Here is a 25,953-nt window from a genome sequence, read left to right as displayed (position 1 = left end):
GGGGGGACCCCAACATGAGCTCAAACGAGTGTCAAACTGGGAAACATTATAACCTAGTGGCCACATCACCATTTCAAAAAGAGAACCTCACCATGAGCTCAGAGCACCACAAAAGTGTGAAAACCAAAACGGTTATCACCATATCGTAGTGGGGACCAAAAGGCAAGTTCAAACCCCCATGATACAGTGATAAACAAGATAAACCCCCACCAACCAATATCAAATGAAAAGGGAACCCTCCAATTGGTAATATAAGTGAAATGATTTCCTTGACTAGTCAACGACCAAAAAGAAAAAGGCCGAGAAAGGTTTTAAGGCAAAATCCTTAGGGTTTAGGGTTTTAAGCCTTAGAGAAAAATAAGGGTTTTTTAGCTAGAAGGTGATTTCTCAAATCAGTTTTCTGCATGGCTAAGTTTGACACAAAAAAGGTCAACAGGACATTATACTTTACCACTATATACTTGGTTTCCCTCTTGGAAAGAAGCTTCTACATAATTCCCTTGACAAGAATCTTAGCTTGAGACATGTCCATATTAAATCCCCTTCTACATCTTTATAAAAATTGCATCCCAATAACATTCCTAGGACTAACAGTAAACTGGTAAAATAGTTTAGCAGACAAACCGGTTAACACACATGCAAACCAAATAGCTAATAATGCATTCACCACCAAAAGCACAAACACCATAACACAAGAGATTTTGACGTGGAAACCCAAATGGGAAAAAACCACAGTGAGATGGAACTCACAAGTAACTATCTGCACAATAGGAACCAGACCGATTAAGGTTAGACCGGTTAAGGTCAGACCAGTTAAGGTCTTACAATGTTCTTTACCAAAATAGATCCTATTAGGAATCTCAATCTCTGTTAGGAGATAAGTCTGATTAAAGACTACCTTGCTAGAGGATTTTAGATCCACAGATGTGAACCACCTTGTTAGAGGATTTACAAAATTCTTTTGGGTCTACCCGGTTAAGGCCTACAGACTTGTTGAAGATGTGAGTAATCAACAACTGATTGATCTAGTTAATAGCACAGACTGCTTGGTTAGATCCTTGATAGCTCATTCCTAATGTACTCCATCATTACTTCAGTCTTCTACACATTCATATTCTCTCCAACTCCTCAACCACCTTAAACCCTAGGCACAATATCCACTGTCACAGCAATAGCATTATCAACAACCTAAAACCCTATACATGATGTCCTTATAAAGGAATCTGATTTCATGTCGGTCCAATAGGATTACAATCCAATTCCCTAGGTTCAATGAACCTGGACATACTTGGTAACACAACACAAAAAGAACTGTTAAAGTGTCGACACCGTCAAACAATTGGTGGATGGTAACTCATCACAAAATATCGGTAGGTAACTCATCATAGAGTATTACCGGTTCATACAAAATACCGGTTCAAGCAAAATGCCAGTTGCTAGTTTGACAAAATGAAGACTGAGAAATATGTGTTCTACCACTTTGATCCTTCATGCCGATTGAGATCCTCAAACCGCTTGGGGTCTACATACCGCTTCAGACCAGGAAACACATTCTACAAAACACCAATAGTCTAAAGACTATAATACAACATACCGGTTGGAACAAATACCGGTTGTGCTCTAACTCATACATATAAAGGGGATCTCAATGCAAGCATGTGTCCATCAATGACAATCACATCATAAACTTAAAAAATGCCAACAATCTCCCCCTTTGGCATTGATGGCAACACTTAGGAAAATAAAATTTTGACATCTAAGTGTTTTACAACAAAATCATGCCACTAGCAAAATTGCTGCCCCTAAGCATATACACTATCCCTTTGACAATACAATGTATAACAATTTTGCATATAGAGCATAAACATTGAGATATTCAAAGCATATATCAAAATTTTGATTACCAGATACTTCTCCCCTATACTTCTCCTAAATAGAATTCTTCTCCCCCTTTGCCAACAATGACAAAGTACAACTAAACAACCCTATTTTCATTTGATATTAAAATAATAAAAGTTTATGACAATAAGGAATAATACTTGTCAAAAACAGATTTAAAGTCCTGCAAGAATTGTTTCATCGATAAAGACCAGGACTCAAGTAGGGAGGTGGCTACTTCTTTCTCTGTCTGCATCTAGGAGACCTGTTCTTCCATGGCATCAATTGTGCCCATCTCTTGTGTCACTGTTAAGGCATCCAGGTTTAGATAGCACTTCTAAAGAATTTGCAATCATGGGAGTAGAACTAGTTGTAGCTCCTGCAAATCTCTAGACTGGGTGCTGATCTCTTGCTCCATTTTTGCTAACTGGATGTGAAATCGGTGAACGGTTTGCCCATAAGTTGTAAAGGAATCATAATGCAGCTTGAATGTGCTCATGTAGGACTGCAAGTCTATTTGAAGCTTTTGCTTCTGAGCTAGCACATCATCATAGAATAGATGGGGTTGGCAGATCTTGCTGAGTAGTAGATTCCCCTCATCCAAAGCGTCCCTTATATCCTTTTGTTCTTTTTGTAGTTCAGACCGGAGCTCATTCAACTTCTTCACCAGAGAAATATTAAGATCTTTTTGATGCTCTTTCTTGACATTTGCCTCTGCTGCCTCTTCTAGGCTCTGCACCTGATCATCCACTACTGTGCATAGGAGCTTAAGTTTAGCCAGTGATGATTCAGTGTTGGGAAGGTTTGTATCGGGTATCAAACTGGTAAGAGTGTCCATAGCCGCTTGAATTACATCCTGCTCCTTCTTTCTCTATATGTTTTCAAACTATTCTTGGGCAACTTTGATGCTCTACATTAGCTCCATTTCACTTGCAGATTGGAGGTTGATAGGACTGGTGAGGTCAGCCGGTTTGGCTTGACTACCGGTTGCCTTCAGAATCTCCATTTGGGTTCTCTTTGCCGCTTCTCTTTCCTTATCCTCTTTTTCTTTTTTCTTCTCCGCTTCTCTCCTCTTCTCCTCTGCTTTGTTTTCCTCAGCCTTTTTCCTCTCAGCTTCTATCCTCTTCTTCTCTGCTTTGTCTTCCTCTGCCTTCTTCCTTTTTGCTTCCTTCCGCTTCTCCTCTTCTTTCTCTTCCTCTTCCTTCTTCTTTTTCTTTGCTTCTCTCCTCTTCTCTTCTTCCTTATCTTCCTCTTCCTTCTTCTTCCTCTCTGCTTCCTTCTTCTTCTCCCATTCCTTATCTTCCTCTTCCTTATTCCTCCTCTTTGCTTCCTTCTTCTTCTCTTGTTCCTTGTCTTCCTCTTCTTTCTTTTTCCTTTCATCTTCTTGCTTCTTTTTCTCTTCATCTTGTTTTTTTTTCTCCTCTTCCTCTTTTCTCTTTTCCTCCTCGTTTTGCTTCTCCTCATCTTCATCCTTTTTCCTTTGCTCTGCCTATTCCTTTGTCACTTCCTGTCTATCCTCGGCTTGCTTATCAGCCTATTTAGCCTGTTTCTCTTGTCCTGTTGCCTCAGATGGTGTTTCCTGAGTAACATCCTCTACACCCATAGCATCGACATCAATGGTGTCGATCGGCTCAACAACCGGGTTTCCTTCATCATCAAATGCTTCATCTAGTTTTGTTATTACCAGTTTTTGCTCAGCCTTCCAGTTGGCTTTAGCCACTCGATGCATTTTCAAAGCTTCTAGAGCAAGTGTGTGTGTATTCTTGAGCACTTCTTTACCCTTCCCTTCAAGTAATAGGAGTCTTCTTCTTCTCATGAAGAAGAGGCCTTTGTATCTGTTCATCACTTCAAATAGTTCCGAATTTGATACATCCGGAAAATGTTCACCAAAAACTTTTTCTCTCATTTCCTGTTCCTGTTCTATGGAAATGCACCATTTATTGTCTAAGGATTTATACAAAGAATCCGGTGTCTTAGATCTAATTTCTGAAGGTGGCTAGTCATTAACACATAAATATTGAATTATTTCTTTTTCCACTGCTTCCTTTTCATCATCATCAAAGTCATCAAAATAATCAATTAAATCATTGAATACTTTTCTCCTCATGTTTTTGATAGTTCTTTGACAATGTGTCAAAGGTTTGTAGGAGGTGATGTCAATATTTACCGGTGCTGATGATGCCGGTTCATTCTTTGTCTTTTTCTTTGGTTGACGTGTTTTCTTTGGTTTTTCCTCAGACATAGTTTCTTTTGAGTTTGGAGAGGTATTCCTTGTCTTCCTCTTTCTCTCAAACACTTTAGTAGGTGTTGCTTCAGGTTTCTTCTTAGCTGGTGACCGCTTGGTCACTATAGGACTGGCTGTAGTAGCCGGTGCCGATGCTGAAGGCACTGTTTTTGCCTTCTTCACTGAAGGTTCTTTTCCTTTCTTTGCTGAGGGTTCCTCAACCGGTGTTATTCTTTCTAGGTAGGTGCCGATTCTTTTTGCCTTTGGATCAAGTGGTGAGGCAATAAGGGTAGAGGCATATCCTTCTAGCATATCATTCATTACCTCATAGCCCATAGGCTCCACTTCCTCCTATTTGGGCTCAACAGCCTCCATTATGCATTGATCCACTTTGATGGTGAAACAAATATCATCTTCATATTTCTTGACAATATCACCTAATATTCTCACCCTCTGACTCATTTTACATCTGAACTCATCAAAGTACTTGTTTAGAACTTCAGGGTAACCGGTTCCAACTACTTGAATGTTTTCCTTGATTTGCTTGGTTATCGGTTGGTTAGTAGACCATTGAACATCACCTACTCCTGGAAAGTAGCCTTGGAAGTAAAAGAATAGCCCAGCTAGTAGTTGTCCAAACTTGAACCTTAAAGCATTATCCTGTTTGATAGATTTCAGATTCAATAGAAGTTGCCTTTGCATACTGGTGCATAGGTCAAATGATGCATCCTCCTTGATCATCCGATAAGCAACATTTACCACTGCAGTAGACACAGAGTTAATTCTGTTGGCTGAGAATGTCCGGTATACAATCACCTTACATACATACTTCACCAGATCGTCCTTGATAGAATTGATGGTCATACCTCGTGAGTCGCTCACTGAATCGGTGAGCTTGGACATTTCAGTTTTGCTTGCCATCCTTAGGGCTGGCAATTCCCCTGTATTGCAGAAGCTGGTGATGGCATGAATTGCTTGTGGTGTTATATCATGCATTCTTTCCAGGTACATCTTGTCACCATGAACTCTGTTCAGAATGATCCTAATATGATCATCTGTGAAATCCTCTAGGAAATAAACAACATTATGGAGATTCTTCTTCTCCAAGATACTATACTCCGGTTTGATCTTTTTATGTTGTCCACATAACAAACCTAGCTGGGAGTGGATAGCTAGAGACCCTAGGTCTTCAATCTTGCAATCTATGTAATCAAAAATCCCTTCTTCTACTATAACACCAGCCGGAACTTGTGATAGGGCATTATACTTAGACTTGTGTTGAATAAAACTTGCAGACTTGATAGATGCACTAGAACTGGTATGAGATGTGGAAGCCATGATAGAAACTTAAAAAACTTGAGAAATACCTTTTGAAACACGTGAATTTAGGGCTTTCAGATTCTCCTTCACTTCACACTCCGTCGGTTGCAGAATCACCGCTTTGCATTCTTCACTTGGTCATTTTCAATTTGAATTTGAATCTCCTTCACGGTTTCTCAATTTCTGAAAACCTCAGCACAAATCACCTTTTCTTCACTCTGCTCTTTGAAAAAAATTTCTTCGCTCGAAAACTGATAGTGAGAAATGACTTGAAAAATCCTTTTAAACATATTCCTCACCTACCGCAATTAATGCTCCACCATTAGGGCGTAAACCCTAATTTTTCTTTTACCATTTTCGGTCTTCTACCTATTAACAGGTATCACATACTAGTTAAGGTCTTTTACCAGTGTAAACCGGGGGTTCGAAACATTTCATCATTTTCTCCCCCTAAGCTTTTCTGAAGCTTAGATTGTCGGTTTCGTGATTTCCACACTAGGTGCAGAAACCGGTTCCTCTTGTAACACTGCTAGTTTCTTCTTCCAGGTTTTGTTCATGTCCGCTTGAACAATGTCAACATCAATGTTTCCTTCCAGAGTGACCGACATATCATCAAATATGTTCTTTCTTGATCTACAGAATCTGGCAATGTGACCCGGTTTGTTGCAATGATAGCAGACCAATCCAAGTGCTCTCCAAGGTCCATTATTCATGTTGTTGTTCTTCCTTCTACATGTTGCAGTAGTGTGACCATGACCATGACAGACCATACAGTTTTCTCTCCATCCGGTTGTCACTTCATAGCCACCACTTCTTGACTGATGATTGAAAGCATTAGACCAATTGTGATTCTGGCTCACAAAAGGTTTAGGACCAACTCCTTGGGTCCTCTGAGGATATCTTCCAGTGTTGTTCATAACTGACCTACATTCAGATGCTATATGCCCATACTTGTTGCATGTATAACAGTTACCATTAAATCTATAGGATCTAGACTTATCATTTAGGAAATAAGGAAAATTGTTGTAAGCCTTACTCCTACACACATTTGCAGTATGTCCTTCTTTAAGACAGTTAAAGAAAATAGGTTTAAACTTTTTCTTACCTTTATCCTTTGATGCCAGTTGTTTCTTTGATGTTCCAACATTTTCACCAGAGGTCTCACCTTCCTCATGACCGGAATAACCAAGTCCATTGGTATTCTTAACAAGTTTGGCAGATTCAAGCTTTTGCTCTAGCTTGACAGTACTCTTGTTGAACTTAGTGAGTATTTCCTTTGACTCAAAGAGTTCTTTGGAAATAGTAGCATTTGTTTCCAATAGGTTTTCATTCTCAGAGATGGCAATGTTCAGTTCTCCTTGCATGTCTTCATTTTCCACTTTCCTTGCATGGAGTTGAGCAGTTAGGGCACTGATCTCTTGTTTCAGCTTGGAGATCTCATGATCTCTATCTTTCACCAGATCTTCAGCTTTCCTCCGGTTCTCAAGCTCTTGACACATCCAGATAGTCATTCCTTCCAACTCCTTTCTCAAGTTGGAGTTTGATTCATTCAACTTATTTACTTCTGCAATTAGGGCTTCCATGTCTGCTTCATCTGAAGAACTATTTTCAGATAGCTCCATCATCTTTTCAGCATGTTCTCTCCTTTTTGCCTGTGAGACCTTATATTTTGCCATAAGTTTATCATAGGCTTGCTTAGACTAAGTGAGCCGGTGAGTAAGTTCCCTTATAGAGTATACCCCCATATCTCTTTCCAAGTTGTTAAACCTATAGAAAGGTAGGCTCTGATACTAATTGATGAATACTAAGAGCGGGGGGGGTGAATTAGTATGCCAAAAATCTTTGCAGGACTAATAGTAAACCGGTAAAACAATTTAGCAGACAAACCGGTTAACACACATGCAAACCAAATAGCTAATAATGCATTCACCCACAAAAGCACAAACACCATAACACAAGAGATTTTGATGTGGAAACCCAAATGGGAAAAAACCACAGTGAGATGGAACTCACAAGTAACTATCTACAAAATAGGAACCAGATCAGTTAAGGTCAGACCGGTTAAGGTCTTAAATGTTCTTTACTAGAACAGATCCTGTTAGGAATCTCAATCTCTGTTAGGAGATAAGTCCAATTAAAGACTACCTTGCTAGAGGATTTTAGATCGACAGATGTGAACCACCTTGTTAGAGGATTTACAAAAGGCTTTTGGGCCTACCCGGTTAACGGCTACAGACTTGTCGAAGATGCGAGTAATCAACAATTGATTGATCTAGCTAATATCACAGACTACTTGGTTAGATCCTTGATAGCTCATTCCTAATGCACTCCAACATTACTTCAGTCTTCTACACATTCATATTCTCTCCAACTCCTCAACCACCTTAAACCCTAGCCACAATATCCACTATCACAGCAATAGCATTATCAACAACCTAAAACCCTAGACATGATGTCCTTATAAAGGAATCTAATTTCATGTCAATCCAATAGGATTACAATCCAATTCCCTAGGTTCAATGAACCTAGAAATACTTGGTAACATGACACAAAAAGCACCGTTAAAGTGTCGGCACTGTCAAACAATCGATGGATGGTAACTCATCACAAAATGTCGATAGGTAACTCATCATAGAGTATTATCAGTTCATACAAAATACCGGTTCAAGCAAAATGCCGGTTGCTAGTTTGACAAAATGAAGACTAGGAAAAATGTGTTCTGCTACTTTGATCCTTCATGCCGCTTGAGATCCTCAAACCGCTTGGGGTCTACATACCACTTCAGACCAGGAAACACATTCTGCAAAACACCAATAGTCTAAAGACTATAGTATAACATACCGGTTGGAACAAATACTGGTTGTGCTCTAGCTCATACATATAAAGGGGATCTCAATGCAAGTGTGTGTCCATCAATGACAATCACATCATAAACATAAAAAATGCCAACACATCCATGACTAAGACTATCATTTTGATCTTTTTATCCAGATACAAATGCAAATTTTGCATCCTTAATTTTCACACAAGAGGAAACTATTTATTTTTCATGGAGTAACAATTACCAAAAGTTTTGGTCAAGGTTAATCCCAAGGCATCAACCATCTTAGATGGCATAACATAATCGGAGGCTCCAGAATCTATGAGAAAGTTACTCAACTTAAAACCATTAATCAACAAGAAATATAGAAAGGCTCTATCATTCTTGGAACAAATGAAGGAATGGTGACAAGTTTATATGGCAGATTCTTGGGCTTAGGAGTAGTAGTTATAATCTGGGAAGAATTTGGAATAGGTCGAGCATCCTTATCTTTGACAAATTTAACCAATTACCTATCAAACTGATCAGGTTTGGCTTGTAGGTATTCTACCTTAGACATCTGAATTTTAGTAATCTTAGCATGGTCAATTATATCAACTCTTGAAAAAAACTAGATGAGTAGCTACTAAATTATCAATTTGGGGCTTGGAGTTTGAAGCACTTGGTCTTGGTACATTAGAAGAAGCCACAAAATAATTATGAGTACTTACTTGCTTATTCGATGTTGTGTCCTTTGGGAGGACTGGCAATGGTGTCCCTCTTTTTGCAATGAAAATGGGTAATTTAACACCATCCTTTTCTTTCACTTCATCATCTTTAGGATGATCTAGCTGACTTTGGGAATGAGTAATTACAACAAAATATTTATCATGAATTTCCTCGGATTCTGCATGGTCCTCAGAGTACATGCACTAAATAGTAGAGTTGCCACCTACATCTTTTTCTTCTTGTTAAAGTGCAACAAAATCTTCCATGTGAAACATGGAAGACAAAGTTTCATTTTGGTTGATCTCATAGTAGAGTTTCTAGGATGGATTTTGGAATATATTCATTAATGTGTAATGGTTATTCCATGTGAGTCTCACATAAATTGGTGCTTCATAATGCTATATCTTATGTATTGAAGTATCACAATATATTTAGTTTGCCCTTTTTTTGTTTGTTCAGTGGGTTTTTCCACTTGCACTAGAATTTGATGATAAATTATTTTAGGAAATGTTTGTAGAGATGTTTTATGTGGTCTACATTGCTTTCATCTTGGTTCACATGATGATTTTGATTCATCCACGGTGGTGTAAATTCTAATAGTTAGCAAATTTGACAATGGTGTTGATATTTTGACCGATAGTATGAGTTCCTTTATCTACGGTTAATCATAACCTAATATAATTTCTTTGAAGGATGTTATAAGATGCATTTGGGGTTCAGTTATCTCCTGGGTTGATCTACAACCTAGTTTTTTTTATGATACATGTGTTTGATGCTGACCTATTTTATGTCACATATTTCATTTGATAGGTCCTATTGAAGTTGACCTATTTCATGTTTTGTGGTGTTGTGGAGGGTATATAAGGTTAAATAGAATATTTGAGAATGTGAATTTTTGATAGTGATGTGTGGAATAATTCGGTGATGTATTAGTTGATTACCAAGTATGCAAAATCAATATTATAGTGTAATTCTGCTACAAAGAGGATTGCAACATTAGCATACTACAAATACTTCTTCTACAGTAGTTCATGTTATGTTTTTAATTATAACATTCATGTATCCTTCTACCAAATAGCGTGTCTCTTTATCAGGTCCCTATTTCATTGTATCATGCTTAGCATGTCCTATATGAGAGAAGTGAACCCAAAACCAGGTATTGTAATATCTATTTCATATAGTGTGAGTTAACTCTCACTTTGGATTTTCACTCATTGAGTTTTTCACATAAGAAACATGGTGTTCTTTTGTCGGACATGCTTTTTTTTTTTCCTTTTGAAAACATGATCCATGTTAATATTTAAATGGTTAATGGATGTATAAATTTTAGTTTATGTTAATTCACCTCCCCCTTCTTAGCATCTAGGTGTGTTCAATAAAAGGAGTAAAAACCACTTGTATATGTATTGAAAGAGGAAAGAGTCCACATTGCTCACATCGATGTCCCTCCAAACATTTTATAAAGTAAATAAGCACTCATATTTTATTTAAGTGCCTACAAAGGGTTAGGAGGGTCCATAGTCACCTCTAGTGACTTAAAAGAGTATTTTTGTATTTGTCATTATTGATATCTTATAAAAGTGTATTGGTCCAACAATAATGTTCATTTTGATTTTCTATAGCCAAAATATTATAGGCTTCATGTTCAAATTTTTTTTATATTATTTTAACCAAATCCACTTTATAAACATTCTAGGAATGCATTTCTTAATCACTTTCCTTGTTATTTTCTAATTGACATATCCTAGCTTGTACATTTAATCTACTTGAAAATATAAAGTCATTTTTTAAATAGATTAGAACAAAGAAACAATAGTGTAATCTTAGCCTATATTTTAGTTTAGTTATAACTATCTATCCCCCTTGTTGATGGATGAAAATAAAAAATTTAGTATTTATTTGTTTGACACCAAAATTCCTGAAATTCTACATTAAAATGATATCATTGTAGTAATCCTATGTTGGTAAATGCACACTCCAATGAGAAATTGTTGGTGATTGAAGGTATTGTCATTGATGGTAACCTTACAATCCTATGGCACCGGCAGGCACTGACACAGGCATCGGTACCGACACTAGCACCGACACCGGCAGCAGCAAAGATGTTTACCGGCAGCCTAGTCGACAAGATTTTATTTTGTATTTAATTGTAAAATATTTTTGTAAAGCTGACAAGGCAAATTGTAATAGGACTCATATACGTATGAAATCTTGTAAATCATTTGTGTAAGGAAGCATGTATGAAATGTAATAGGCAGATGCGAATATTAAGGCAGATTGTGGAATAAGGTCTATGGAAGTTGTATGAGCTTAAACTGGTACTGAACTTGGCATAGCAGATGCTGAACTGAAGCAGTACATGATATTGGATTTGCATAATTCATCTTTGTAAGTTAGTGAGACTTCCCTTTTGTATTTAAGTAGTGAGCTTTAGGTAGTTGGCCTTCTTGCATGTGCAGGCCCCTATTGTAAGTAATATTCACTTATTGGCCAGTGAGCGAATATTGTGGGTCACAACTCCCACCAAGGTTTTTCCCACACCGGGTTTCCTCGTTAAAAATATCGTGTTATGGTGTGCTTTCTATGTTGTGTTTATTAATCTTATTTACTGCATTATTTCTGGTTTACCGGTACACTGTTTTGGAATGCAATTCATTTAATAAGTTTGGAAAATCCATTAACTGGTTAGATACTGTTTCACCCTCCCCTCTCAGTATCTTTGGGAATCCTAACATCCTATTATTTTTACCATAACAAGCAGTATATAATTTCCATTACCATATTTTTGGGTCCTTTTATAATTCGGCTTCACCTCATGTTATCATAATATATAAATACAAAATTGTAACTTTACTCATTTCGCTATTAATGAAGTAAAATAATCATCTACACTTGAGAATGATCTCACAATAGAGTATCCCACATTTTTGAGAACATTGAAATCAATATTTTAAACCAGATTATTATTGTATGTCACTTACAATAAGTGAATTGTTAAGAACTTGAAGATAACTACAACTAAAAAATATTTAAGATTATGTGTATAGATTCTAAATATATGATTTAAAAAAAATAAAAAATAATTTATCTCCTTTTCTATATTTTTTTAATATTTCATTATATTTGTAGCAATTAAAATCTATTCTCTAATGCAATTTTTTTATAAATAAGATAAATTTATAATTTATTTACATAGAACACTAACATTAATATCTAATGCATGCATATTTTTCATAATTTTTTCTGCATTAATTATTATTAATTTTATTATTCAAATAAACTATTATTTAAAGTAATTTTATTTCATAACACAACTTTTTTTTATATCCATCCAGATTAAATAATTTTATTTTTTTAAAACAAGGATACCAATCAAAAGTGCACATATTTTTTTGAAGTCTATTTTTTTTTATGTGCTTGAAAAAAAGGCTTTTATGTTTGATAAAAAAAACCATTTTGACTAGAAAATAGAAATATGTATATAAAATAAATAAAACATATGAAAATTATACTTTTAAAAAGTATTTTTTAATCATAATTTTTTTTTTCTAAAATTTGTAAGGACAACAAGAAGATGACATCAAAATGTCTTAATTTAAAAGTAACTCTATTTGAATGCCCTTTTTATAAAGAATTTTCAACATGAAACATTTTAAAATAAAAAAAAGAACTTCATTGAAAGGTAGCTACCTTCATTTGATAGGTCATTATGACATATGTATATGTATATGTATACGTACACGCATACGTATGAATGTTGGTATTTTTTATTTATTTATTATCACATTTAAGAATTGAGATACATGATTATAAAATAACTTTCTCTTTTTCAAACATTTAACCAAAATACATATTATTTTGTGATTAGTTTTTTATTAAATACAAATATAATAATATTTTACATCTCTTAGATCTTATCCCATGTACAATTATATGTTAATTAAAAATTTAAATAATTAATCATTAAACACCATAAAAGATATAATCACATCATTTTTATAATATTTTATTACATCCTTCATCAAGGATGTTGAGTTTGCTCATTAATCATAAATGCTCAACTCCTTTTACCTAGACATCTTATAATTTATCTCATGTGCATGTACTTTATTATCTCATGTGCATGTACTTGATTATAGATTTACTTAAAATCAAATTCAACATTGTTTACCTTAACTAATTTTTTTCAACTAAATAATTTCATATGAAGTCTCATTCCTTTAAGGTGAAAGGGAACACGAAGTAATAAATATATTTGAAGAAGGGTATGAGTGTCTCTACATCTATAACCATTCCAGTAAATATCTGGAATGATGATAGTGATAGAAGATATTGATCAAGACAATCATAAATTTATGGTCTTCTTTTAATATGGCTATTCAATTAATTTAATAATACATCTAGTTTATTATAGGCAAATTAATTTAGTATAATTAATTTGTTTACAAATAAGTAAAATAATAATGATTTTAATTTATTTTAAAGAATTAGATTTTTATCTATCAAATATAAATATTGCAAGGAATAAATTAAAATTTTAAATGTAATAAATATCTTTTAAAGGTATTATAATTCTCTATCTCTGTCTGTTCCGGTAGCAAAAATTGTTGAGGGCTGTGAAAAATGGCTAGCAGAATGCTAGGTCGTGATTTTAACTAGTCGCCCAAGCAATTTTTTGTTTATATCGCTCATGGCAATAGGTTGCAAATAATTAAAATTTTGTCTTTCGCAATCAAAGCCATTTGAGTAGGGCAATCAAAGGTGCGGAAATCTATTTTGTGGAAGGAAATTATTAGATAATTGTCTAAATTGGTGCGTGTTGATTTTTCTTCAGTTGGAGCTGATCTTTGTAATGAATTTGCGGCCCTAAATGGTCTATATTTCAAGCGATCTGCAGTCTAGATAATTGCAATTGTACGGAAGGATACGCAGTGACCAGAAGCAACAATGCCAACAACCATACAAGAATAAAGATCTGGATTCAAAAAACCCTAGCCTTTTGTAGTGGCGGAGCAAATCTAGCAGAACTATAGTGGTAAAGATCATCTGATTCTTGCCAAGAGCCTTCATCAAAATTTAGGGCATAACTGAATTAAAGTAATATTATAATGATGAATAACTCTGTGTGATCAGGAATGGCCGATAGAAGGCATTTGGGTTTATGGGTGGATGTGGGCTGGGAAGACCCACCTCATGTTTCGTAGTGGGTCTACATGAACGATAGATGGAAGGACATGGCGATACAGGTAAACCAGAGTGAAAATAACAAGGTTTTTTGGCCAGTTTCAAAATACTTTCAAGGCTTCTTTCATAACAGATGAAGTGTGGCATGGAGGCAAAATAACAATGGAAGGAGATTCACTCTAAGGCGTTTTAATAATGGTGCGAATCAAGGGAATTCTGAGAAGCAATTGAAGGGATTTTTAGGAAAATGGTCTTTGGATCTGGGCAATCAGCGAACATTGGCTAGGGTTGTTGGCTTGGCAAATAAGGAGACTACGGCTAGGGTTTTTGCTTCTTCACAGCAAGTGGGAAATAAGGTAACTGTGAACCTCAAGGAAGCTAGTCCGAAAAAGGTAAGTAAGATACCTACTAATCCTATTCTGTCGAGGGTTTCTTCATCACAGGTTTGGGCTCCTATCCCTTGTATCGATCTTCTGGGTTCCTATGTCGATAAGAAAGTAAATTGTTTGCATACAAATGCTATTTCTAGGGAAATTTGGGGTGATCAAATTAGTTTGTTAAAGCTTTATCATAAATTGCAAAAAAGATGGGGGGATATGCATTATTTTCAATTATTATCTGTGAATGCTTTTATTATTGTCTCTGATTCTCCTTCTTTCAGAGATGAGGTATTAAGAACTTCGCATCATTGGTTTGGAAAACATTTAATATAAATTGCAGCTTGGAAACCTTTTTTTGTTTGTGCTTGGTCTAGTTCAAAACCTATTCCTTTCTGGTTTGGTTTACCTAAAATTCCTTTTGAATTTATGGATCCGGATGTGTTATCACTATTTAAAAAATGGATGATCTTGCTCCATGAAGAGGGTTTAAGGTTTTTGTTTCTAACCCTTCATGTTTTTGAAAAACCCTTGTGTTCTATTCATGCGTTACTTTTACCACTTAAGTGGAAGGGTCGCTTGACCATGAAAATATCCCCCCCTTTGTATTTCTCCCTAGGTAGGTCTAGCAGTGCTTTATTTTCTCTAAACCTTTCCTAAAGTTCTTAATTTTTAATCAGGCTCCTTAACCATCGCATAGGTTCTTTTTAATCTAACGGCACGCGTGAATTCACAATTTAAAGATGCCTATGAGTTACCATTTGTGAAATGGTGAAAGACGGAAGTGGGTCCGGCATCCAGGTTTTAACTAAGGTAAAGATCGATCAAGTTATTTTTGCTCGGACAACTCGCGCTATTTCGCAAGACAAAGGTGCATGGGTTTTAGGCTTCGCAAAATGGTGAAAAGGAAACTTGATCCACGAGGTAGTAAAGATTGAAGGTAAAGGAAGATCAAGTTCTTTTTGATTGGATGATTGGTGCTATTTCATAGCCCTAAGGTGACCAAGAGTTAACCTTCACGAAATAGCAAAGTGACATGGAAACCACTTGGTCATTGTCATGGTAGAATAGATGGATCAGACTGTGGATGAAAAGGCGACTTGTCAGATGCACGTGGCAGTCCTGAAGTGGATCCCATGGAAGTTTTCAGGCAAATAGGTGATTGACATGTCTGTTTCCTTTACCGATCGATTGCCAGGTTGGATAGTGCTAAGTAAAAGGGCCCACTTCCACTGGGTTAGATTTGTTAAAAGGCGGGTATCTCAAGGAGGATTCGACGGTCGACACTTTTTTGTAGACCGAAGATGCAGGGTAATTACCATTCGCAAAACAACGAAAACCATTAGCCTTAAACGCTTGGCGCATGGTTAGTGGGGTAAACCGTCAGTCATAGGAAAGGATAAAAACCGATCAAGTTCTTTTTGATCAGACAGCTCGCGCAGTTTCGCTTGATGAATGTGCACAATGTTTAGCTTTCACGAAATAGTGAAAGAGATTTGAGCCCGTCGCCAAATGAAGAATAGTCAACAAAGTAAAGGTCATGCAAGTTCCATTTGATCCGATGGGTGGTGTGATTTCACTTGATGAAGATGCACGGATTTTAGGCTTTGCGAAATGGCAAAACAACAAAGTGATAGAAACACTTAGACGTTTTATGATCTGTTGGAGCCAAATTTTCAAATTCAATTCTGAGGTGATGGCCGAAGCATGTGGTGTTAATGTCGCAATTAAGAGCCCGATTGTTGTATATACGCTCACATCAATTGAATGCACGTATCCTTTCGAAGAGTTGTTACAGAAAAGCTACTGTAGAGCAGACTTCTTCAGGCCAAAGACAGGTTTTCTTGTGTTTTGCTTACCAGTTACTTGAAAAATTGATGAACTGTGGTTTTGTTCTGTTAAAGAATTGCTTTGATTAGCAATTGAAATACTTGCTTATCATTAAGATGGCACCTAGAAGGGATTTCACACAGAAGGTCAACTACCAGGAGAGAGCAATTTGTGATGAATTCCCAGAACAATTGCCTATGTCCACTAATGTACCAGCTAAAGTTAAGGAATTAGTGCCCAAGGCTCCTCGTCTAAGAATAGGAGAAGGACTGTATGACAAGGGCAATTGGCTGAGAGATCCATAGATAGGGTTGTCTAGTTTAGGTCAATTCAAGGTTGGTTTTGGTATGAGACACTCCATTGCCCCAATGAACAATATTTAGGAGTTGGAAGTAGGTAAATTGGTGGTCCTTGGAGTTTTCATGGATGTGGATCTCCTAACTCAGATTGCACACAACTATGACCCTCTCACCAAAAATATAAGGGATATAAATGGAAAAAACCTCATTGAGGTCAATGATGATGAATTCAGAAACACATTTGGGCTTAGTGAGGTGTCCAATTATTTGGAGCCCATTAATTTTGAATCATTTGCTCAAGTCTACAGTGCACAGAGGAATCATCTTAGAAATGGGCCTCTTAAAGAATTCTTTGTCAAAATAGGGGGATTGACTGTTGTAGGACCTAACACCATGGAGCCTTTCTCCCTAAATTGGTTCACTCTTAGAGCCAAAGGATTATACTAGTCACTCTGCCAGATTTTTGGAGAAGATGCTGAAATAAACATGCCAACTCATTACATGTTAATGATAGCAGAAATTTTAAATCCTTCTCTGGCAGTAACATTTGATTATGCCCCCTACATTACTGATGCAATTCATGAAGGCTTGATAGGAATAAAGAATGGTAAGGTGGACAAGCATTTTGGATGGTACTCCCTTCTCATGCATCTTTTTGTATTCCAAGGTGGCGACTACTTTGCCAATGAAATGGATTTAGTGAAGGAAAAGGATGGGGAGAAAATGCCAGTTCAACTATGGAGCACAGTGTTGTCATGGGATAGAGAGGATGCTAGCTACCTAAAGTTTGATAAGTGCTTTGCATCTAAAATCAAAATTCTCTTATGCTCAGAGAATCGAAGGATCCCTAAAGCTCTTTTGGAGTTTCTTAGGCCTAAAGAGTTCAAGAGGTGTGCAAGAGGTAGAGCTATCCAACAAAGGAAAAGGGACCATTTTCCCAAGTGTAACAATAGCACATCAGTTTGTAATTACTAAGGATGGATGGAAATGCTTTAAGGAATTCTTTCAACCAAACTAACTATCCACTGTAGTGTCAAGGTTTTCTGACCCTGAGGATTTCTTTAAAGGTATGTTTAGGAAAAGGGTAGTATGCAAAGGCAGACCTCACCAATTCCAATTCCCTGAAGACCTCATCAAAAATGAGTTTGATTTGGATGAGCAAGAGTTGAGGAAAGAGAAATGGGTGGCCTACAAGAAGGCTCTTGATTTTGTACACCAATTCGATAGCAGCTATGACCCTTTATCCAGTTTTCACCCCTTTGAGGAAAAGGCAAATTTCCTAATTCTTTGCTTTGAGGATGTAATGCAAACACTAAAGGAGAAGAGGGAAGCTATGATCAAAAACAACCCTGAGAAGGCAAGACTAGTTCTAGCTAGGTTTGCATCTGCTAAAGCAATCCCTCCTAGTGATTATGTGCTACATAGAAAATCCAAGTACAGTGTGTTGGTGCCAACAACAGGGTAGCCTTCTACTTCAAGTGGGAAGAGGAAAGTACAAGATTTCATTGACATTCAAGATTCCCCAAAAAGGCAAAGGGTAGGAAAGGAAGTGCAAACTAATGAGCCCCTGTATTCCCCATCTCAATCTCCCATTCATCTAAGAGATGAGCAGGCAGTAGCTGAACAATTGTTGCAATTAGGGAGTCTCAGGGAGATCTCCTATACATATGATGAAGTAGAAGATGGAATGCCTAAGGAACCAGAAGATGATGAGATGGACATAACCACCAATGAGTTCAAAGGCCAGGAACTGGATCCTGCTATTAAATAGGCTAGTGAAGAATTCTTAGCTGATAGCAACTTTGTTACCTCAGGAGCTTTCATGCAATTTGTGTGGAAGTAGAATATTGATAAGTTCAATGCCAGATGTGAGAAGAGGAAGAATGACCAGCCCCACAAGGATGCAACCATGGTGGAGGAAGAAATAAAACAAGAAATAGTCACTGAATTTAAGACCATCACTCTTGAGCAAGGAAGGGAAATGCTAGCAAACGCTGGTGTTCTCATCCTCCCTGAATGGGATATAGTAGATGCCCTGGTTTTAGAGGCAATTAGGAAAGAGACCAAGCCTATCGAAGGAGTAACCTTCAACAAGGATGATGATGCCCTAGACATGTGGTCTCTAAAAAGGGATGAAAATAAAAAGAGAAAGGATACCCCAGAGTCCAGCTACCTTGGAGGTATGATAGTAAAGAGGGTACAAAATACTGGAGTAGTGGAGGCTGCTAGCACAATTTTGGAAACTACAAAATTCAATGTTATGGTGGCAAAGAAAGAAGAAAAGGAAAAGGAAGCTCTCCAAGCTAAGTTAGAGATAGTTTTAAAAGCTTACAATGATGCCAAAGAAGAGGTAGTGAGCTGAGATAGCATTATTGCTAAATTGAAAAGCCAATTGGTAGGACAATACCATCAAGTTGAGTCTTCAACATTAATTATTGCTTCTTCTCCTGCACAACCTCCATCTACTAGCCCTATCATTGAATTCCCACCTTCTCCCACACCTTCTGGTTCCCAAGTAGTTGAGATCACTCAGCAGGAGATGGAAAAGCTACAACAGGCTCAAACCTTGTTTGCAAATAAGTATGAAGAGAGAGTGACAACCTCAATTTTGAGTTTTGCTGACACCATAGGATCCTCATTAGTGTATAACAACATGAGTAAAGTTTCAGATATGTGGAATGAGCTCAATGGAGACAAGGCTATTCCTAATGCCCATTTTGGACAAGTGGATGCCTAGGGAGGTGGACCTAGGACTTATATGTGTATCCTATGATGAGGCATGGGCTGACCCCATTATCAAGTCCACCTGTGACATGAGAAAGGATTTGACAAAGTTAGCAGAAGGAATAGATAATGTAGAGAGGAAGATCAATTTGTATAAAAAGGAATACACTGAACAAGAATTTGAATTATTTCCCAGGGGTTTTGCTAGTCCATCTCAATTGAAGGACAAACAAGTATGGCTTAATGAATTAAGGGCCAACCTATCATTAAGGATAAAGGGAATCATTAACATAGATGACACTTCCCTATTTGTCAAAACAATTGAGGAGATAGAGAAAATAAAATCACACTATGGCTTTCTAAACTCAAAGGTCAATAAAATGAGAAACTCTTGGAAAAGATTGGCCAAGATAAGAGGGAAAGTTATTAACTTCTCATGGCCTGCTGATGACGTGTACCAAGAGTGGACAAGAAAGTATGCGGTGCTGGATGCAAAGGTTCAACAAGAAGCTGCAGAGTGACAACCGATGAAAGGGGGCCGTTAGAAAATGAAAAGATTTGTAACTTCTTGTTGAAACAAGAAGATTGTTGTAACAAACCTTTTTGAAAAGTTCTGAAGCTTGTATGCATCCATACTATTATAAATGGATACCAGGACTAGTTAGAAAAGGATCACAAGAATTTGTAAAGAAACTCTACAGAAATATATCTGGGTTTTTCTAGTTTTTTACAGAGAATATTCTGAGTTTTGTAAGACTTTTCAAAAATGAATATCAATATACAGACCATAAACTTTCAAGCCTAGAATTTGTGTTGTCTTATGGTGTGCTTTCAATAATTTACTAGTTTTATTTGGGTAATCTAGGGTTATTCAATTGAACATGGATTGTAATGCAGTCTTTATAGATATGTTTTTTAGCTTTCCTCTTTAGGAGGGGAATTAAATACGCAATAAATATCTCTGTCAGTAGGTTATTTTGTTAGAGACTTTGAATTTGATGAACACTGTTCAGTCTAACAAGGAAAGATTCCTATATATGTTAGGCATGTATGGGGTTGATAGAAGCTGAAGTGATGAGATGTATGGAGTTGTTTAATTGTGAAATCCTTGTTTGATTTAGATGACTTTGTAGCTTGGATAAGGCACTGGTATCAGTTGTAGTTCTCTTTCTGCATCTCTTGAAGATCAATACTAAAAATGAGCATAAGCTTTCTTTTATTTTTTCAGTTTATGTTGAGGCGATAAGATCCACTAGTTTTTGGACACTGGTTTACTATGGATCTCGTTTAAAAGTGTGAAATTATTCACAGGAGGTATACCCACCTGAACTTTGGATAAGTTCAAAGTGTAGAAGGTTCTTGAAACCTTGTCATATGTTGCTCTAAGGTTCTTTTTTCCTTGATCTCTTTATTTGTAGACATAGTTATTTTATTTTTTCTTACAGGAGATAAGAGGGGAATCAGAATTTGAGAGCAACAAAAGTGGTGACTCTGCTAGGGAGAGTCATAATGTGTATCCGTGTTGCAGATTGGCGCTTGAATTTGCTCAGAATGTTGTTTGGATATCTATGTTTAAAATTTTTGCTTGACCTTTGATTTCTGTTGTTCCTCTCTCTCTTTGAAAATCTTCGTGATTTTGGGTTTTAAAATTTGGCAAATATTCTATTTACAGTTTGTTTTCATATTTCCCACAGTCTTTGTGGGTGGCAACTCTGATAATCTTAACCAGTCCTTTTGAAATAAGTGAAATTCTTTAAGAAAACAAGCATAATGCAGGGAGGAAAAAACACCAAGTCTTTCATGAAGAAGCATCCTCGTGAGACATTGTAGGAGGGATTGCCTGAACAGTCATGTAGAGGTCAGAAAATACCAGTGGTACATGAGCCATCTAATGTTGCTTGGGTGCAGAAAAGCAACAATGCGGGTAAGATATCTGAGAGAACTATCCATGCAAATTCAAATTCTTCTTCCCACGATTCTGAGCATGATGTGTTAGGTTTCCATTCTGGTTTATTTGGGAATGTAGAATATGTCCATGTTTCAAATCAAAGGATATCCCATGCTACTTTTTATGGGAAAGACAAAAGTAGTTCAAACATAGTCAGGGATTCTGTACCTAGGACAATTGATGGAAACATCAGCTTAATTGATATTGACCAAGTCAATATATCAGACTCTGAAGAAATCTTCCCTGATGAACATAAAGTATCCCAAGAAATAGAGGACCTGAATAGAAGAGTCCATCATTTGATCTCCTTAAGAGCACAAAAGGAAGCAAATAAGGAGAGAGAAGTAAAGGCAAAATTGATGGAGAGAGATAGACTCCTAAGACAAATTGCTAACCTTGAGTTACTTTCCCAAGAAAAGGCCAAGAGTGAGGATGAAGGTCCTATGATTAGAGAAATTCTAGTTCCCAAGACCAAACCAGCATACAAGTTAGTAGTGCAACCAAATAGGGAAGTTCTTAGTGACCCGCAGCCTGTTAGAAATGATGTTGAAAAAGGAAAGTAGAAATGCATGGAAGGTGGGTCTGGATCTAAGACTACAATGGAGATCTCTCACATGCTATCAGCACATGAAAGAGAGATGGAAAGGATGAGGAAAGAGAAGGAAGATTTGCAAATGGAGTTAGAAAATGTTGAATTAGAAGTAGCTAATAAAGAAGTTAAGAGAAAGATTAGTTATCTGAAAGCACCTCCTATTACATTTCCCTCAGTAGATCAAAACAAACCCGTTCCTCATCAAGCTTCACTCCCTCCTGTTAAAATTCAGCCAACTTTGCCTGTTAGCACTGCAACAGCCAATCAAGCCCCTGTTATTAACCAAGGTAACTAGATCTCTCTGACTCAGAGCCCCAATGTAAGAATGAACATGGCTAACAACCATGTTGCTAACCCATTCCAGAGAAGACAACTCTTTTTTGATGGAATCCCAGGGTACCCTAACCATGTTCCTACTGAATTGAGAGATAGACTTCACAAATTTGCTGGGAATAATGCAATCAGTGTAGAAGAACACTTGAAGTATTTTGGTGACTTAATCAATGACTATGAAATTATAGATGAAGATGCCATCATGAAATTATTTGTACAGTCTCTAGTAGATGATGCAAGGGACTAGTATAGAGGTCTTCCTATGAATAGCATTGGGTCTTGGGAAGATTTTAAAACTTGTTTTTAGGAACAGTATGGTGACAAGACAAATGTGATCTTCATGCGCAATGAGTTCAACAATATTAGAAAGTCTGACAATGAAATTGTCACAGATTTTAATGCCAGATTTCAGAAAGCAATGCATAGACTATATCAGGTAATGAGATTAGATGATAATATGTGCCTGAATACTTATTACAATGCCTTTGATTCTAAAATGGCCTATATTTTGAGGGATAAAAATCCGCATAGCCTGAGAGATGCATTTAGAATTGCCATCAATGTAGAGAGCAATAGAAAAGCATCTAGGAAACTACGGAGAAGAACTGATGGTAGGATGTGGCAGGAATCAAAACAACAACCCAATAAAGTTGCTAAGGAAGAAGACAAAATAGAGAAATTAGTGACTACTATGAAGGATCTTACTACCAAAGTGAGTAAAAACGATAAACCTCATTACAACTGGCAAGACAGACCTCCTAGGTTGCATGATATGCCTTACAATACTACTTGGAAGGATGGTAAGCCTCAAAGTGAGAAGCCAAAAACTACTCAGAGCCAAGATACCCATGATCCTTTAAAAGGAAAAAATGTTCATAACATAGAGAATACTCCTTGGTGCATGGCTTGTGATGGACCACATTCTCCTCATCAATGTGTTGTAGCTCAAGCCCTTGAAGAGTCCATGAGACAAGAGGTTGAGCCTAATATAAATATGTTTGAAACTATCATAGAAAGTGATGATGAGTCTTTACAAAGTGAATTTAGTGAGTGTGATGTGCTGGATAATAAAAGGCCTTACCAAGGATAGCTAACACTTGATTGGCATCCCACTTTGAATGTGGTAACAATTGAAGATGAAGAAGTTCATCTTAGAAGGCCTAGTGATGAAGAAGTTAAAAATCTCACTAAAGCTGCTATAGCTAAGGCCAAGCACAATTACAATTTGAGGAGTACTAAGAGGGATAGCGATCAAGGTGAGCCTGGGTCCATGTTTATAAAGGAAGTATCCCAGAAGAAAGCAATGAGTAGTGCTACCTTGACTCAAGTTGGTCAAGAAAAGAAAAATCAAGTTAAAGAAGTACCCAAGGGTACAAATGATAAAGCTACTAATGATATACAAGAAATAGCCACAATGAAGAAGGCAAGTCAGCCTAAGACAGAAAAGGTTAAGGCTAATACTGAGGTGATCAATAATTCCACATTTGATATGACTCAGGCTCTTATCCAAAAGAAATTCAATGTCCCATTGATAGAACTATTGAAAATAAAGGAACATAGAAAAGCAACTCTATCTTTATTTTCTAAAATATCTAACAATAACACAGATTTACCTTCCGGTTCAACTAAGGATGAGAAAGATCAGGAGCTGCAAACCCTAGAGGTATATGTTGGAACAACTATTACACAAGAACCCTCACAGGTTGATCCTTTCTATGTCACTTTATTAGTGAATAACTGGTTGATTAAAAATTGTATGATAAATTTTGGTGCAGCTGTGAATGTAATGCCTTATGGTGTCATGAAAGAATTAGGACTATCAGTGAGTATAGTATATGGGAAGTGTTATGTTATGGATAATAGAGAAGTGTCTGTGATAGGTACAATGAGAGATGTTGAAGTAACAATAGAAGCATTCCCTGAAGCAACATACAAGAATGTCATTGTAACTGACACCAAACCTCATTATGGCATGTTGTTATCTAGGCAGTGGGCTGTAGCAGTAGGTGGAAATGTTCAATTGGATCTGTCATATGCTACCATCTCAATTAATAGGAACCAAGTCAAATTGTATAGAGAACCACCTGTCCCTAGGGTAATTGAGAAATTAGATCCTAGTATGCTCAACTGTATGATTGATGTGGATCTTGACAATTTTAGATTAGAGCCAATCTTACCTCAATTGAAGAATACTAACTCTATTATGACTGAATTAGAATCTCAACAACATGGTTTGTGGCAAATGTATTTTGATGGAGCTTTCTCTAAAGAAGGATCTGGGGTAGGAGTTTTTTTTGTGTCCCCTTCATGTATAACTTTCAAGTATTCCTTCTTGTTAGCCTTTCAGTCTACAAATAATGTTGTTGAATATGAAGCCCTGTTATTGGGGCTTGGAGTCGCAAAAAGGCATGGGATTCAATTGTTGAGAGTGGTAGGTGATTCAGAATTGGTTGTTTCCCAAGTAAGATCCAAGTATGCATCTAAGAATGATAGATTGAAAAGATACAAACATGCAGTATGGGATGTGATTGAGCATTTTAGTGCATTTTCTATAAATTGGATAGAAGGATCTAAGAATATCATGGTAGATTTCTTAGCAAATGTTGCATTAAAGAATGATGATGCAACACTAGCCGGTATATACACAATTGAGATAAAAGCAAGGCCTGCCATTCCTGACAATGTATATAATTGGCAAGTGTTTGTTGATGATGAAGATATTCTCAGGTTTATACAATGCGTTGATGACTATGATGGACAAAAAATTGATTGCAATGCCTTGGTGGAAGTGGTTGACAACAGACAAACTGTGTTTAGGAGTTGGATATAGGTAAATTGGTGGTCCTTGGAGTTTTCATGGATGTAGATCTCCTAACTCAGGTTGCACATAACTATGACCCTCTCACCAAAAATATAAGGGATATGAATGGAAAAAACCTCATTGAAGTCAATGATGATGAATTCAGAAACACATTTGGGCTTAGTGAGGTGTCCAATTATTTGGAGCCCATTAATTTTGAATCATTTGCTCAAGTCTACAGTGTACAGAGGAATCATCTTAGAAATGGGCCTCTTAAAGAATTCTTTGTCAAAATAGGGGGATTGACTATTGTAGGACCTAACACCATGGAGCCTTTCTCCCTAAATTGGTTCACTCTTAGAGCCAAAGGATTATACTAGTCACTCTGCCAGATTTTTGGAGAAGATGCTGAAATAAACATGCCAACTCATTACATGTTAATGATAGCACAAATTTTAAATCCTTCTCTGGCAGTAACATTTGATTATGCCCCCTACATTACTGATGCAATTCATGAAGGCTTGATAGGAATAAAGAATGGTAAGGTGGACAGGCATTTTGGATGGTACTCCCTTCTCATGCATCTTTTTGTATTCCAAGGTGGCGACTACTTTGCCAATGAAATGGATTTAGTGAAGGAAAAGGATGGGGAGAAAATGCCAGTTCAACTATGGAGCACAGTGTTGTCATGGGATAGAGAGGATGCTAGCTACCTAAAGTTTGATAAGTTCTTTGCATCTAAAATCAAAATTCTCTTATGCTCAGAGAATCGAAGGATCCCTAAAGCTCTTTTGGAGTTTCTTAGGCCTAAAGAGTTCACTGAAGAAATCAAAATTGTTCACAATTGGGGTGACATATACTTGTACCCTGTTTCCATAGTTTTTAGAGTGTATGGTTTCAGAGGCACTCCATTTT

The sequence above is a fragment of the Cryptomeria japonica genome, chromosome 11 (assembly GCF_030272615.1).
Source record: "Cryptomeria japonica chromosome 11, Sugi_1.0, whole genome shotgun sequence".
In the NCBI taxonomy this organism is placed as follows: Eukaryota; Viridiplantae; Streptophyta; class Pinopsida; order Cupressales; family Cupressaceae; genus Cryptomeria; species Cryptomeria japonica.
This window is presented reverse-complemented; position numbering follows the sequence as displayed.